The sequence below is a fragment of the Schistocerca nitens genome, chromosome 7 (assembly GCF_023898315.1).
Source record: "Schistocerca nitens isolate TAMUIC-IGC-003100 chromosome 7, iqSchNite1.1, whole genome shotgun sequence".
Classification (NCBI taxonomy): domain Eukaryota; kingdom Metazoa; phylum Arthropoda; class Insecta; order Orthoptera; family Acrididae; genus Schistocerca; species Schistocerca nitens.
This window is the reverse complement of record NC_064620.1, coordinates 615,809,999-615,822,145: the sequence shown is the minus strand read 5'-3', so window position 1 is coordinate 615,822,145 and position 12,147 is coordinate 615,809,999.

Sequence of the window (12,147 nt, the reverse complement as noted above, 5' to 3'; positions counted from 1 at the left end):
GCTTTCCACATCCCTCCACCTCCCTGATCCTTCGCTCCCTTCTCCCTCTTTTTGGGAGTATGTTTTGTGACTATGTCCAGAGACGGACACTTGTGACTGTAAGACTTGGTTCCTTTTCTTTTACCTCTATACTGGAAAGTCTCTGTCCGTACTTTGTCCTCCTTTTTCCTTGATTCTTCTCCTTACCTGTTTCTCTGCTGCGGCGTTTAAGAATTCGTCTATTCTTTCCTTTTCTTTGTTCATCCCTTTCTCTTCCTTTCCTCCCTGTGTGTGTCCGAAGATCAATCCATACATTCTCATGCGTAGCTGGTGATGGGGTAATGTATAACTCCCTGCTCTGGGTAGACAAGTAGGACACATACTTACCCCTGGTAAAGGCCAGGCACAGGGAGGAGTGGTTACTAGAGCTAATACCTTCCGGACGCGCCAATTGGTCCCTCCGCCCATTTCTCGGGAAGTGTGACCTGAGGTGTGGATAGTCACTGAAGGTGACCCTCCATCCTAGAGGGCCACCACTAGGATGGAGCGCGCCATCGGAGACGCTGGTAATCATACTTTCACAATGGTTTCCGCTACTCGTACAACTTCTGCCCAAAAGAGAAAGTTAGATCAGTCTGTTGCAGACAAGTGTTCCATCAGTGCCAAAGTTCGTAGTTGTTTCTCGGCCTGACGAAGGTCGAGACTTCTCCACAGTCAACCCTTTCATTGTTCAGAAAAGTATTGACGCAATTGCAGATCCTGTAAAGTCTTGTTCCCAGTTACGAAATGGCACCTTGTTGTTCTAAACAGACAATGCCTCCAGGCACATAAATTGCTTCCAACTACACTGCTACACAACTTCCCTGTCTGGGTGGAAACGCACTGTACTTTACACTTACTGTGCGGGGTGGTTTATATGAGATCACCCGACGGTTTATCTAATGAAGACATTCAAAATTACCTGTCTGATCAGTGCATAACGGCCGTACATCGAGTCATGAAAAGGGCTGACAAGGAACTGGCACTGACCTGCACTCTCTCCTTGATATTTGGCAGAGTTCAACCTCAATCGAACATTAAAGCAGCATATGAGATAAATGCAGTTGGCCCTTACATCCCCAACCCTACGTGTTGCTATCAGTGTCAGCGGTTTAATCATACCAGACAGTCCTGTTCCAATACGGCCAAATGCGTTACTTGTGGCAGGGATGCCCACGAGGATGATTGTCCACCTCCATCCCTTCCTCACATCAACTGTATGGGCGACCACGCTGCTTCCTCTAGAGATTGACCTATTTTTAAAGATAAACGAATTATTAAGGAAATCGGAGTGAAGGAAAGGGTGTCTGCCTTTCCTGCTCATTAGTTATTCTCCAGTAGGAAGTCCACTCTGCTCCGTGTGTCTCTTTGACCTACTAAGGAGGTAGCCATGGACACTTGCGATCTCACCTTCAGCGCCACGGTCGTCACATCGGCCAGGCCAAAGATTGCCCGTTCAATCTCCCCATTATCACCCACTCACTCCAAGGCTCAACCTTTATCGGCTCCTGCTAAATCATGGTCCCAAAATTCTGATGCCCAGACATCCAAAAAAGAGCCTACTCGAGAAGATTTTTTACGTACCCAGATCTCACAGGCATAGACTCCTCCCTCATATCAACGCCCTGCTTTCAAGAGGGCTCTTGGCCACCCTCGGCCCTCTTTCGTGTCGCCGAGACGCACTGCTGGTGGCCGAACAACCACCGGCGGCAGGAGCTGCCCCCGAACAACCTATGAATCAGGATCTTCTACCTTTGGCTGCATGCTGTTCCACGCCATTTGCCGCCAAACAGTCGTTGAGTTGACAGCGTCTCTGGTGAGATTTTTCCCTTCTCTGTCCACCCTATGTCAATTATCCATTGGAATATCCGCAGAATTCGCTCCAATTGGGGTGAATAGTCGATCCTCTTACGATCCTACTCCACAGTCGTCTTCTCTCCTCATGAAACAAAGTTACATCTCCATGATCGCTTTGTCTTCTCTCGTATCCAATCACTTCGATATGATCTCCCCTCTGTTGATGGCGCTCCAACACATGGGGGATTCTATCCATTATCACACAACCCCATTTGAAGAATTCCTTCCAAACTGTCCCTGTACATCTTTCCCTTTCTGGATATACCTCTCTCTGTACAATACACATGCCTTTGTCCACACCAATGGCAAGAGCCGATAACCTTCAGCTCCTTGGTCAGCTCGCACTCCACTACCTGCTGGTTGGGACTTCAACGCCCACCACCCGCTTTCGGGATCTCTGCGTCCTTGTCAAAGAGGCTCCATATTGATTGACGTCTTCCACCAAGCGCATCTTCTTTGCCTCAACACTGGGGAACCTACATTTTTGTCTGCCTCCACGTCAAAGTATTGTCATTTGGACCTTTCAGTCGGTTCGCCTAGCTCGATGCTTCGAATGGGTAGCTCTTGCTGATACAAATTCGAGTAACCATTTTCCATGTGTCCTTAGATTACAGCCACAACTGCCATCTATGAGTCCAAGACGCTAGCAGTTTTACCAAGCCGATTGGGAACTTTTCTCCTCTCTAGTAACATTTGAAGACCGTCAGTTTCATAGCATCGACGATCAGGTCACTCATGTTACGGAAGTCATTCTTACAGCCGCGGTGCCTTCAAAACCTCGTGCCTCCCCTTTGCCCCTGCGCCCCCCCTCCCCTCCCCCCCCCCCAGTTCCTTGGCGGAACGAGGCGTGCCATGACGCAATACGTGAGCGGATACGTGCTTTTCTCGTTTTCCGCCACCATCCTACTTTGGCCAACTGTATCCGCTACAAGCAGTTACGTGCACAATACTGTCTCATCATCCGCAGTATCAATAAGGCAAGCTGGGGCTTCTTTACCAGCTCCTTTAACGTCTTCACGCCTCCATCTGTAGTTCGCAGTCGAATTCGACGGTTATCCGGCACTTCTAGTTTCTCCTCGATCTCTAGGGCTAGCATCCACGTGGAAATGTTGCTGCATTTATCGTACCGTAGTCTGCGTTACCTCCTTCACCTTTGTAATCCAAATTGGACCGACAGCACCTTTCCCAGAAGATGGCGGTAAGTGATCATTTCTGTTCCGAAGCCTGGAAAGGACTAACATCTCCCCTCTAACTATCGCTCCATTTCTCTCACGAGTGGTATATGTAACGTTTTGGAACGTATGATAAATTGCCATTTAGGCTGGTGGCGGGAGTCCAGAAACCTTTTAACACCAGCCCAATGCGGTTTCCGAAATCATCGTTCTTCAGTTGACCATCATGTTGCTCTCTCCACTTAAATCATGAACAATTTTCTCAGGAAACGCCAAACGGTAGCAATATTCTTTGATCTGGAGAGGGCATATCATACCTGTTGGAGGACAGGCATCCTCCGCACTCTGTTCTCTTGGGACTTTCGTGGACGGCTACCCCTTTTCGTCCGTGAATTTATGAAAGAGCGCACATTTAAGGTGTGGGTGTACTCTGTCCCGTACTTTCTCCCAAGAATATGGGTTGCCCCAGGGCTCCATGCTAACTGTTGTGCTGTTTGCCATCCCCATAAATCCAATTATGGATTATTTCCTTCCCGATGTCTCGGGCTCCATCTTTGTCGACGATTTTTCAATCTAATATAGTTCTCAACGGACCAGCCTTCTTGAACGTCGTCTTCAAGGATGTCTCGATCGCCTCCGCTCATGGGGAATCGAAACCGGCTTCTCTTAGTAAGACCGTCTGTGTAAATTTTTTCGTTGTACGGAGTTTTATCCGCCCTCTCTACATCTAGGCCCTGTGGACCTTACGTTCGACGACGTCGCCGAATTCTGGTTTCACAGAAAACTGTGCTGGTCTTCCATTTTCATATCTTTCGGCTCTCTGTCTGCAATCCCTCAACACCCTCCGTGTTCTGAGTGGCACCTCCTGGGAGCGGACCGAATGGTCCTTCTCCGCCTCTATCGCTCCTTAGTGCGCTCGAGATTGGACTGTGGAAGCATAGTTTACTGCTCTTCATAGCCGTCTGTTCTTCGGCGTCTAGACTCTAGGGTCTGGAGCTTTTTACACCAGCCCCTTGGAGAGCCTTTACGCTGGGACTGCTGAACCACTACTGTCCAAGAGGACGTAATTTTAACTAGACTCCGGATAGAGCACTGTCTTTTTAGCCATAGTCATCTTTTAAGTGGCGATCCTCCCACGCTGTGTCCTTACTGCTCTCAACCGTGGGCGCTGAGACACCTTCTACTTCAGTGCCTCTATTTTAATTCGCTACGCGCCGGTTTACAGCTGTAGCCTGATATATTTTCCCTTTTAGAAGATGACACGCGTCCTTTATCAGTGTCAGTGAGATGACATGGGTCATTTGAAGCTCTTTTCAGGGAAAACAACCCCCTCTTCTATAGCATTTTTCTAAGATTTCCTTCCGTTTTTAGTTTCCCTGCTTCTTGAGTTTCGCTACCTATGCTGTTGGTTTCACTTTCGGTTTATTATCCTTTACTAAGCCACAGAATGGGCGCTTACGACCGTAGCAGTTTTGCGTTCTAAAACCATAATAAAAACCTTCTTGTCTTACTTAGGGTCCCCATGTAGGAGTTGATGTCAAGTTTCCCGAATTTCAGTGAAGTGTGGGCTATTTAGGGGATAACATCTTACGTTGTACATAGTCTATCCACCATGCACTATCATCCCCCTGCACCTGCTATTATAGTGAATTTATGGTCACACTTGAAACCCAGTACGGTAGCAGTGGGCTAGATTGTCATGTATTCTCAGGATTATACCCCATCCCTCCACGCCAGCGTCCCCCCCCCCCCCAATCCCCCGACAACGCGAAGATCGCACTTGTGGTGCCTGTGCTGTAACTTCATGTGTGCTGTGCTGAGGATTAGCTGCCTGGCCAGTCGGGCTCACGCGGACTCCGTACACTGGGTGCTATGCCAGGTAGCCTTCACCATAGTGGAGTAAAGCTGGTGGAGAAAAAGTCGACAGGCAGGGAGCATGATCCACAACGAGTCGGACAAAACTCACTCAATCTGGTGGCCATGCCAAAATGGTCATCTCAGCAGTTTTGAAACATCTCTATGCAGAGAACTAAAATCTCATAGCATACCCGCTTTTGGTCACGCCATAGGATGAGTTGAGCAAGGACACAGCTTGCCCACCTCTTGGCATGTTGAAGACTGAGTGAATCTTTTGCAACAATGACAGTGTTTTTGAAAGTATTGGGTATGTTCTCAGAAGTTGTTGCAGTAAAGAGAGGTGGAACTGTTGTGAAAGTTAACTTACAAGCACTTAGTCAATTACTATATTTTCTTTCAACAGGATTCAAGGTCTCACCTTCCAGCGAGTTAGAACATGTTCTGTTGAACTAATGAGGCTGCTTGTGCAGGAGGGATAACATACGAGTGCAAGTCTTGCGCGAAGAGCAATCTACATTTATAAAATGCCCAGAACACAAAGTTCATAATTTGCAAACTTTTTTCAGTTTGTAAAAGAGAAATGAGCCTAGGATTATTGAAAACTTGAGCGCATGTCATATCGAGATGTTAAAATATTTCAACGACTTTGTCCTATCAAGAGGACGTCGAACTTAGCAAAAATTGCAATGAACCCCACATCTAACGCTAAGCCAAGGTATCCACGCCCTAGCCGCATTTCAGTCCCCATTTTTCAGTCCAGGAATGGATACTGGCTTTACGATTTCCGCCCCCTCCCCAAACCCCCAGATTTGGTTGAACCGCCCTATTGGTGTAGCTGCACTGCTTCGTCCTCTGACATCGCCAGGGAAGACGGCACCTGCCAATGTGCCTTCCTCTGAGGACGAAACGGACCAGCGGTCTACCACCAACCAACCACTGACTACAGTTCGTAGAAGGAAGCGGTCGTCTGCCACTCCAGTTCGTCTGGTAGCGCCACCTGCAAGGTCGATTGAATTGTAATAACTGTCACAACCACTTAGCCAAATTCTGCCAGCGGCTACTTGGGAAGATAGTTTTCAAAGATCAAACCCTTCACTCAAAACCTCGCATTACCACACAGATGGAGTCTCAAGGAATCTGTACGCTCATACGCTCTATGCTGTGGCTGTTAGTATCCACTTGCCAGTTATGGTAACAGTGTGTAATACCTATCGATGTGCAGACGTGTCTGTACCATATCACGATCTTGTGGATGTAGTGGAAAAGCTCCCTCCTCCTGCCTTCTACTGGGTGATTTAAATGCCCACAATCCTTGTGAGCTATTAAAACCACATCTAACAGGGACCAAGTAACACTGAAATTAATTTCAGAGCTGGAAGTCTGCCTACTTAACACTACATCCATGAAAGCTACTCGGCCAGCTTTTATCCAGAGCATCTCGATCTTGATCCAGTGGTATGTCCAGGGCGCTCACTTTTGACATAGCAAATTCTTAAACCACCACCAAAAGGAATATGCACCACATGGTAGCTTTGGAAAGCCAACAGAAACTTTCACCTCCAAAGCTTCTCCTGAAGCCAATCAAGAGGAAGACCTCGAAGGCATTGGACAAGATATAGTACTAACCGTATTTTAAAAATCTGCAGAAATAATGATACCCCAGTTTTCAGGTCACCTGTGCAAGAACCCTGTGCCACGATAGTATGAAGAAATAGCATAAAGTATATTAACCCATTTCTGCCTTAATTATTTTTTCTTATGATTTCTGCAAATTAGATTTTTATGTGTTTATTGTCATCAAAGAAAAGCAATACAACAATCAAAACAAAAAAAATAACTGAAACAAAAAAAGGGCGTAACATATATGTCACGCTAGGCAGAACATACATTTTGGGCAGAATATATGACAGCAAGTAAAATAATACACTGTATGTGATTTACATAAAGTTCAGGTGACAGTACTCACTTTCTGTGATATGGCACAAAACATTCTATGCACAAACCAACATCACATTTGCAGCACATTGTTCTTGGGGTTCCTTTGCAGTTTTCCGCCGCACAGTGTCTTCTTTTTTTCTGTGGCACCATGGCTACGAGATGATTTTTTTCATCATATCTAATATCATGCAGCACTCTGCCTTGGTTTGAAATACCTGCAGGGCGTCCAGGACCTATTGGTACTGCAGCATTGGAAGTCAGGTAACATATCACAATGTAGCGCTGGAAGTGCATCTGAGGCATATTTATACCAGTCTATCTATGAAAAAGCCACCCACTGTGTATAGAGATATCTAGAAGCCATGTAAAAATTGGCCACCACCATTTCTTTCCTCTGACACTCACTCTATATAACGCTACATTTTCATCCATTCGGTCAGTTACTCCCATATTTTTGTTGTATTCTCCAATTACATTAGGTCGAGGTACAAGTATTCTTTCCTTCTCGTCTAGAGTATCGGGCAACGGTGCTGACTGTACTGATACCATGGCTTGTGGAAGCAATTGTTACTGTAGAATTATCTAGCCATCTGGCAACGATTATTCTACTTTCATTGCTGCTCGTGTAATCAAAATCTCCTCTCTTATTATTTTTGGACATACTGTTAGAAGGTATGAGATGACACTCTTTAGGCAGACGATTTTCACGAATAGTCCTAGTTGCACCAAACCCTCGTTGCTTTAGGTAAATCAACAATGTCTGTGATGTAAACAGGTTGTCAAAATATAACCTGTAGGGAAGATGTTTCCTCTTTTCAGGAAGAGAATCGATCATTTGAATCAAAGGAGCAGCATATTTTCCAAATGCTTTCTCATATTTTTCATTCATCTGAGGATCAGCTCCTTGGTATGTTTGAAAGTCCACTAGGTAAATCATGGTTGTGTTTAGACACCATGCTTTGTACCCAGATCTAATGGGCTTACCTTTCAGAAACTGTTTACATTCATGTCTGCCAAAATACTTTATCATGCTCTCATCGTAAGACAAATCTTGCTCAGGCTGAAAGTGGAGAGCAAACTTTTTTCTTATCATATTTATTAAATGACGAAGTTCCCACATTCTATCATTAGCATCTGTTTTTGTGTTGTCACACGAGTGAATGAATCTCATAATTGTTTCAAACCTGTCCCTTCTCATTGTGCTGTAGACCATTTCATTTCTCATATCCAAACCAGAATCCCAGTAATATCTTCTGCTAGGTAAAGGATTATAGCCAGAAAGAATTAGAATTCCTAGAAAACCCTCTATCCTTCCGTATGTTATTTTTGGATCTGAACAGTTCTTGAACAAAGCATACTTCGTCGATTCAGTGAGAAGAAATTCAATTACTTCGTCGTTCCAAAATAATTCGAAGCACTGAACTGGATACAAATTTCTGTATTTACTATAGTCACTCTCAGGAAAAACAGAACTAACACTACGCAGATCGTTTTTTCCAATTTCTGACTAGACTTTTTAAGATCTGTGACTTTTCCTGTTCATCTGGTTTATCATTAGGAGAGAAATTAATCTCAGGTTCACTACCTAACCTGTTTTTACTTGCTAAAACCACTTCTGCACCAGCCTGGAGTTGCCTTGGTCCAAGATTATCAACGTTTCCTCCCCCAACTTCTTTTCCAGAATCTTCATCCGAATCCACATTAGCTTCAGGAGGTTCAATAAATACATATGTTGCATCTCCTTCCTCCCCTTCAAGAATAGCCACGATCTCTTGGCGAGATAGACCTTTAAAGAGAACGAATCGTTATTTTCACCGTTTCGCCTAGTGTAACATATATGCAACACAAAATTAAAATTGTATTTGGAGCCAAAAAATAAGAATTTCATTCTGTAGATAACCACTAACATAAATTTCAGTAATTTTAACATTATAATCAACCATAATTTAAACAAATTGTGTTATAATTTGCGATAAAAAATGATACTTCTTTTTCCAAGACATAATCTCACTCAGAAAAGTCTTCCATACTTGAAGCACTAGTCACTGACCACTTAATGTTTGCAACTGACTGAAACCTACCTAAACATGAACAACAAAGCTTCCTTATCTGAAAGCCATACAATAATAGCCACTCCAAACGCAGGCATTGTTGCCAACGAGAGAAAACAGTGACACGCTGTTCCGTGACATATATGTTACGCTAGGCAGAAATGGGTTAAGTGGCATACGATTTTATTCAAAATGATGGAAGCGTTATTAAAATGCTTTAGTTGGATAGTTGTACTACTAGATAAAACTTAAATTTCATGTAATTTCAATTATTCGATGATGTCGTGAGCTCACAAAATTCCAGAAAACTGATAGTTGATGCACTGGTTCCCGAAGTTCTTGTCGGTCAGCTGCATCTCAGTTAGTATTAGGTTCCCTGAAAAATTGATCGTGGATTTACTTTGACACACAGAATGTTCAGACGACGTAAGAGTGCAATTACAGTACTCAATTGACTCATGGAAGTCCCTGACGGACATGCGGATTTTCACAAAGATAACAACGGGTTAATGATTGCCCCGATGAACTGGCCGTGACAACAGATTCGTTCGCAAACTTCCAGTAATCAATGCGCCGAAAATCTTCGGACAATGCTCAACATTCACAAATTCAGATCATTTTTTGCATAAATAAAAATGTTATTTACCTTGAAATTCAGACTTCCTGTTGAAAGTAGTATACTCGAGGTAATTGAAATACTTATCAGACACCAATTTTGTCGGATAAATTTCTTAAAGTTAATGCAAGCCAAATGGCGGCCAAAAATCGTACATGTATCAGACAAAATTGCTGTAGCTCAGTCTTTCGTTCGCCGAAAACATTTCACCATAAATTTGAGAAAGTCCTTCAAATAGTGTAAAATGTCATTGACTTCGCATTTAAACATGTGGAAATTTTGAATAACTTGTAGTAAAGTATTTAGACAAATGCAATGTTATTACTATATGGCTCCTCGTGTGAGTGAAAATTTGGTTAAGCAATTTTTTGCGACCATAAGGGATTGCTGTGCTAATGTGTTTTGTGTTTGTTTCGATTACTGAAGGGAATTTTAGTGGGCTCCTTAAGATAATGGGTAGTTAGTAACAGCGGCTAACGTTTGTGACTAAGGTGGGAACTACAAACTGTTTTGCATGTTCAGCGATTAGTACGGTCGTGGCACAATAATGGCTTCCCATCAGGCTTGTGCTCTAAGGAAAACCATGGAAAGTCCAGAGGAAGTCTTCCATGTTTTCCATTGAGAGATTTTATAAAGGAATTGTTCTGAACGTATAAATTTGTATAACGATCAGGAATGTTCCTATAATCGTACCAATGCAGTGTAATCCATTACAATATGTGTATTACAACATCATTACGTTAACATACATAAAGTAAATATGCCAGAATTCGAATAGAGAACAGCTGCCAACATAAGCTTATTGGATATCCTCGTAGGGATGAAGCAACTTAAATCACTTAATAAAAGCAACTCTTCCGGTCCAAAGTATTCCAGTTAGGTTCCTTTCAGAGCATGCTGAAGTAATAGCTCCATACTTAACCGTATACAACCGCTCTCTCGACGAATGATCCGTACCCAGAGACTGGAAAGTTTTACAGGTCACACCAATATTCAAAAAAGGCACTAGGAGCAATCCACTAAATTGCAGACCCATATCATTAACGTCGATAGGCAACAGGATTTTGGAACATATATCGTGTTCGAACGTTATGAACTACTTCGACGAGAACGGTCTATTGACACACAGTCAACACGGATTTAGAAAGCATCGTTCTACTGTTGACTGCTATTGACAAGGGATTTGACATTGCTTCCGTATTTGTAAATTTCCAGAAAGCTTTTGACGCCGTACCTCACAAGCGGCTTGTAATCAAATTGCGTGCTTGTGGAATATCGGACTGGATTCGTGATTTCCTGTCGGAGAGATCACAGCTCGTAGTAAAACAGAAGGGATTTCTGCCACTCCACAAGGAAGTGTTACAGGCCCTGTGTTGTCCCTTATCTATAGAAACGATTTAGGAGACAACCTGAGGAGCCGTTTTAGATTGTTTGCAGATGACGCTGTCGTTTATAGTCCGGTAAAGTCATCAGTATAACAAAAGAAGTTGCAAAGCGATTTAGATGTCGGAGTGGTGCGTAAATTGGCAAGTAACCCTAAGTAAAGACAAGTGTGCGGCCATCCACATGAGTGCTAAAATGGAATCCTGTTACACGATAAATCAGTCAAATCTGCAGACGGTAAATTCATGTAAGTACATAGGAATTACTATTACGAACAACGTAAACTGGAAAAAACACACAGAAAATGTTGAGGGGTGGGGTGGGGGTGGGGGGGGGGAGGGAACCAAAGACTTCGTTTTATTGACAGACCTCTTGGATAACGTAACATCTTACAGAGAGACTGCCTATTCTAAGCTTTGTCCCCATGTGGAGTACTGCTGCGCGGTGTGGCATCCTTACCAGGTAGGATTGACGGAGTACTTCGAGAAAGTTCAAAGACCAGCAACATGTATTATAGTAGCAAGAAATAGGAGAGAGAGAGAGAGAGAGAGAGAGAGAGAGAGAGAGAGTCAGTGACATGATACAGGATTTGGGGTGGAAATCAATAAAACAAAGGCGTTTTTCGGTGCTGCGGAATCTTCTTACAAAATTTCAGTCACCAACTTCCTCCTCCTAATGCGAAAATATTTTGTTGACACCGACCTACGTAGGGAAGAATGATCATCGTAATTAAATAAGGGAAATCATAACTTACACGGAAAGATATAGGTATTCGTTTCTGCTGCACACTGTTAGAGATTGGAATAATACACTCCTGGAAATTGAAATAAGAACACCGTGAATTCATTGTCCCAGGAAGGGGAAACTTTATTGACACATTCCTGGGGTCAGATACATCACATGATCACACTGACAGAACCACAGGCACATAGACACAGGCAACAGAGCATGCACAATGTCGGCACTAGTACAGTGTATATCCACCTTTCGCAGCAATGCAGGCTGCTATTCTCCCATGGAGACGATCGTAGAGATGCTGGATGTAGTCCTGTGGAACGGCTTGCCATGCCATTTCCACCTGGCGCCTCAGTTGGACCAGCGTTCGTGCTGGACGTGCAGACCGCGTGAGACGACGCTTCATCCAGTCCCAAACATGCTCAATGGGGGACAGATCCGGAGATCTTGCTGGCCAGGGTAGTTGACTTACACCTTCTAGAGCACGTTGGGTGGCACGGGATACATGCGGACGTGCATT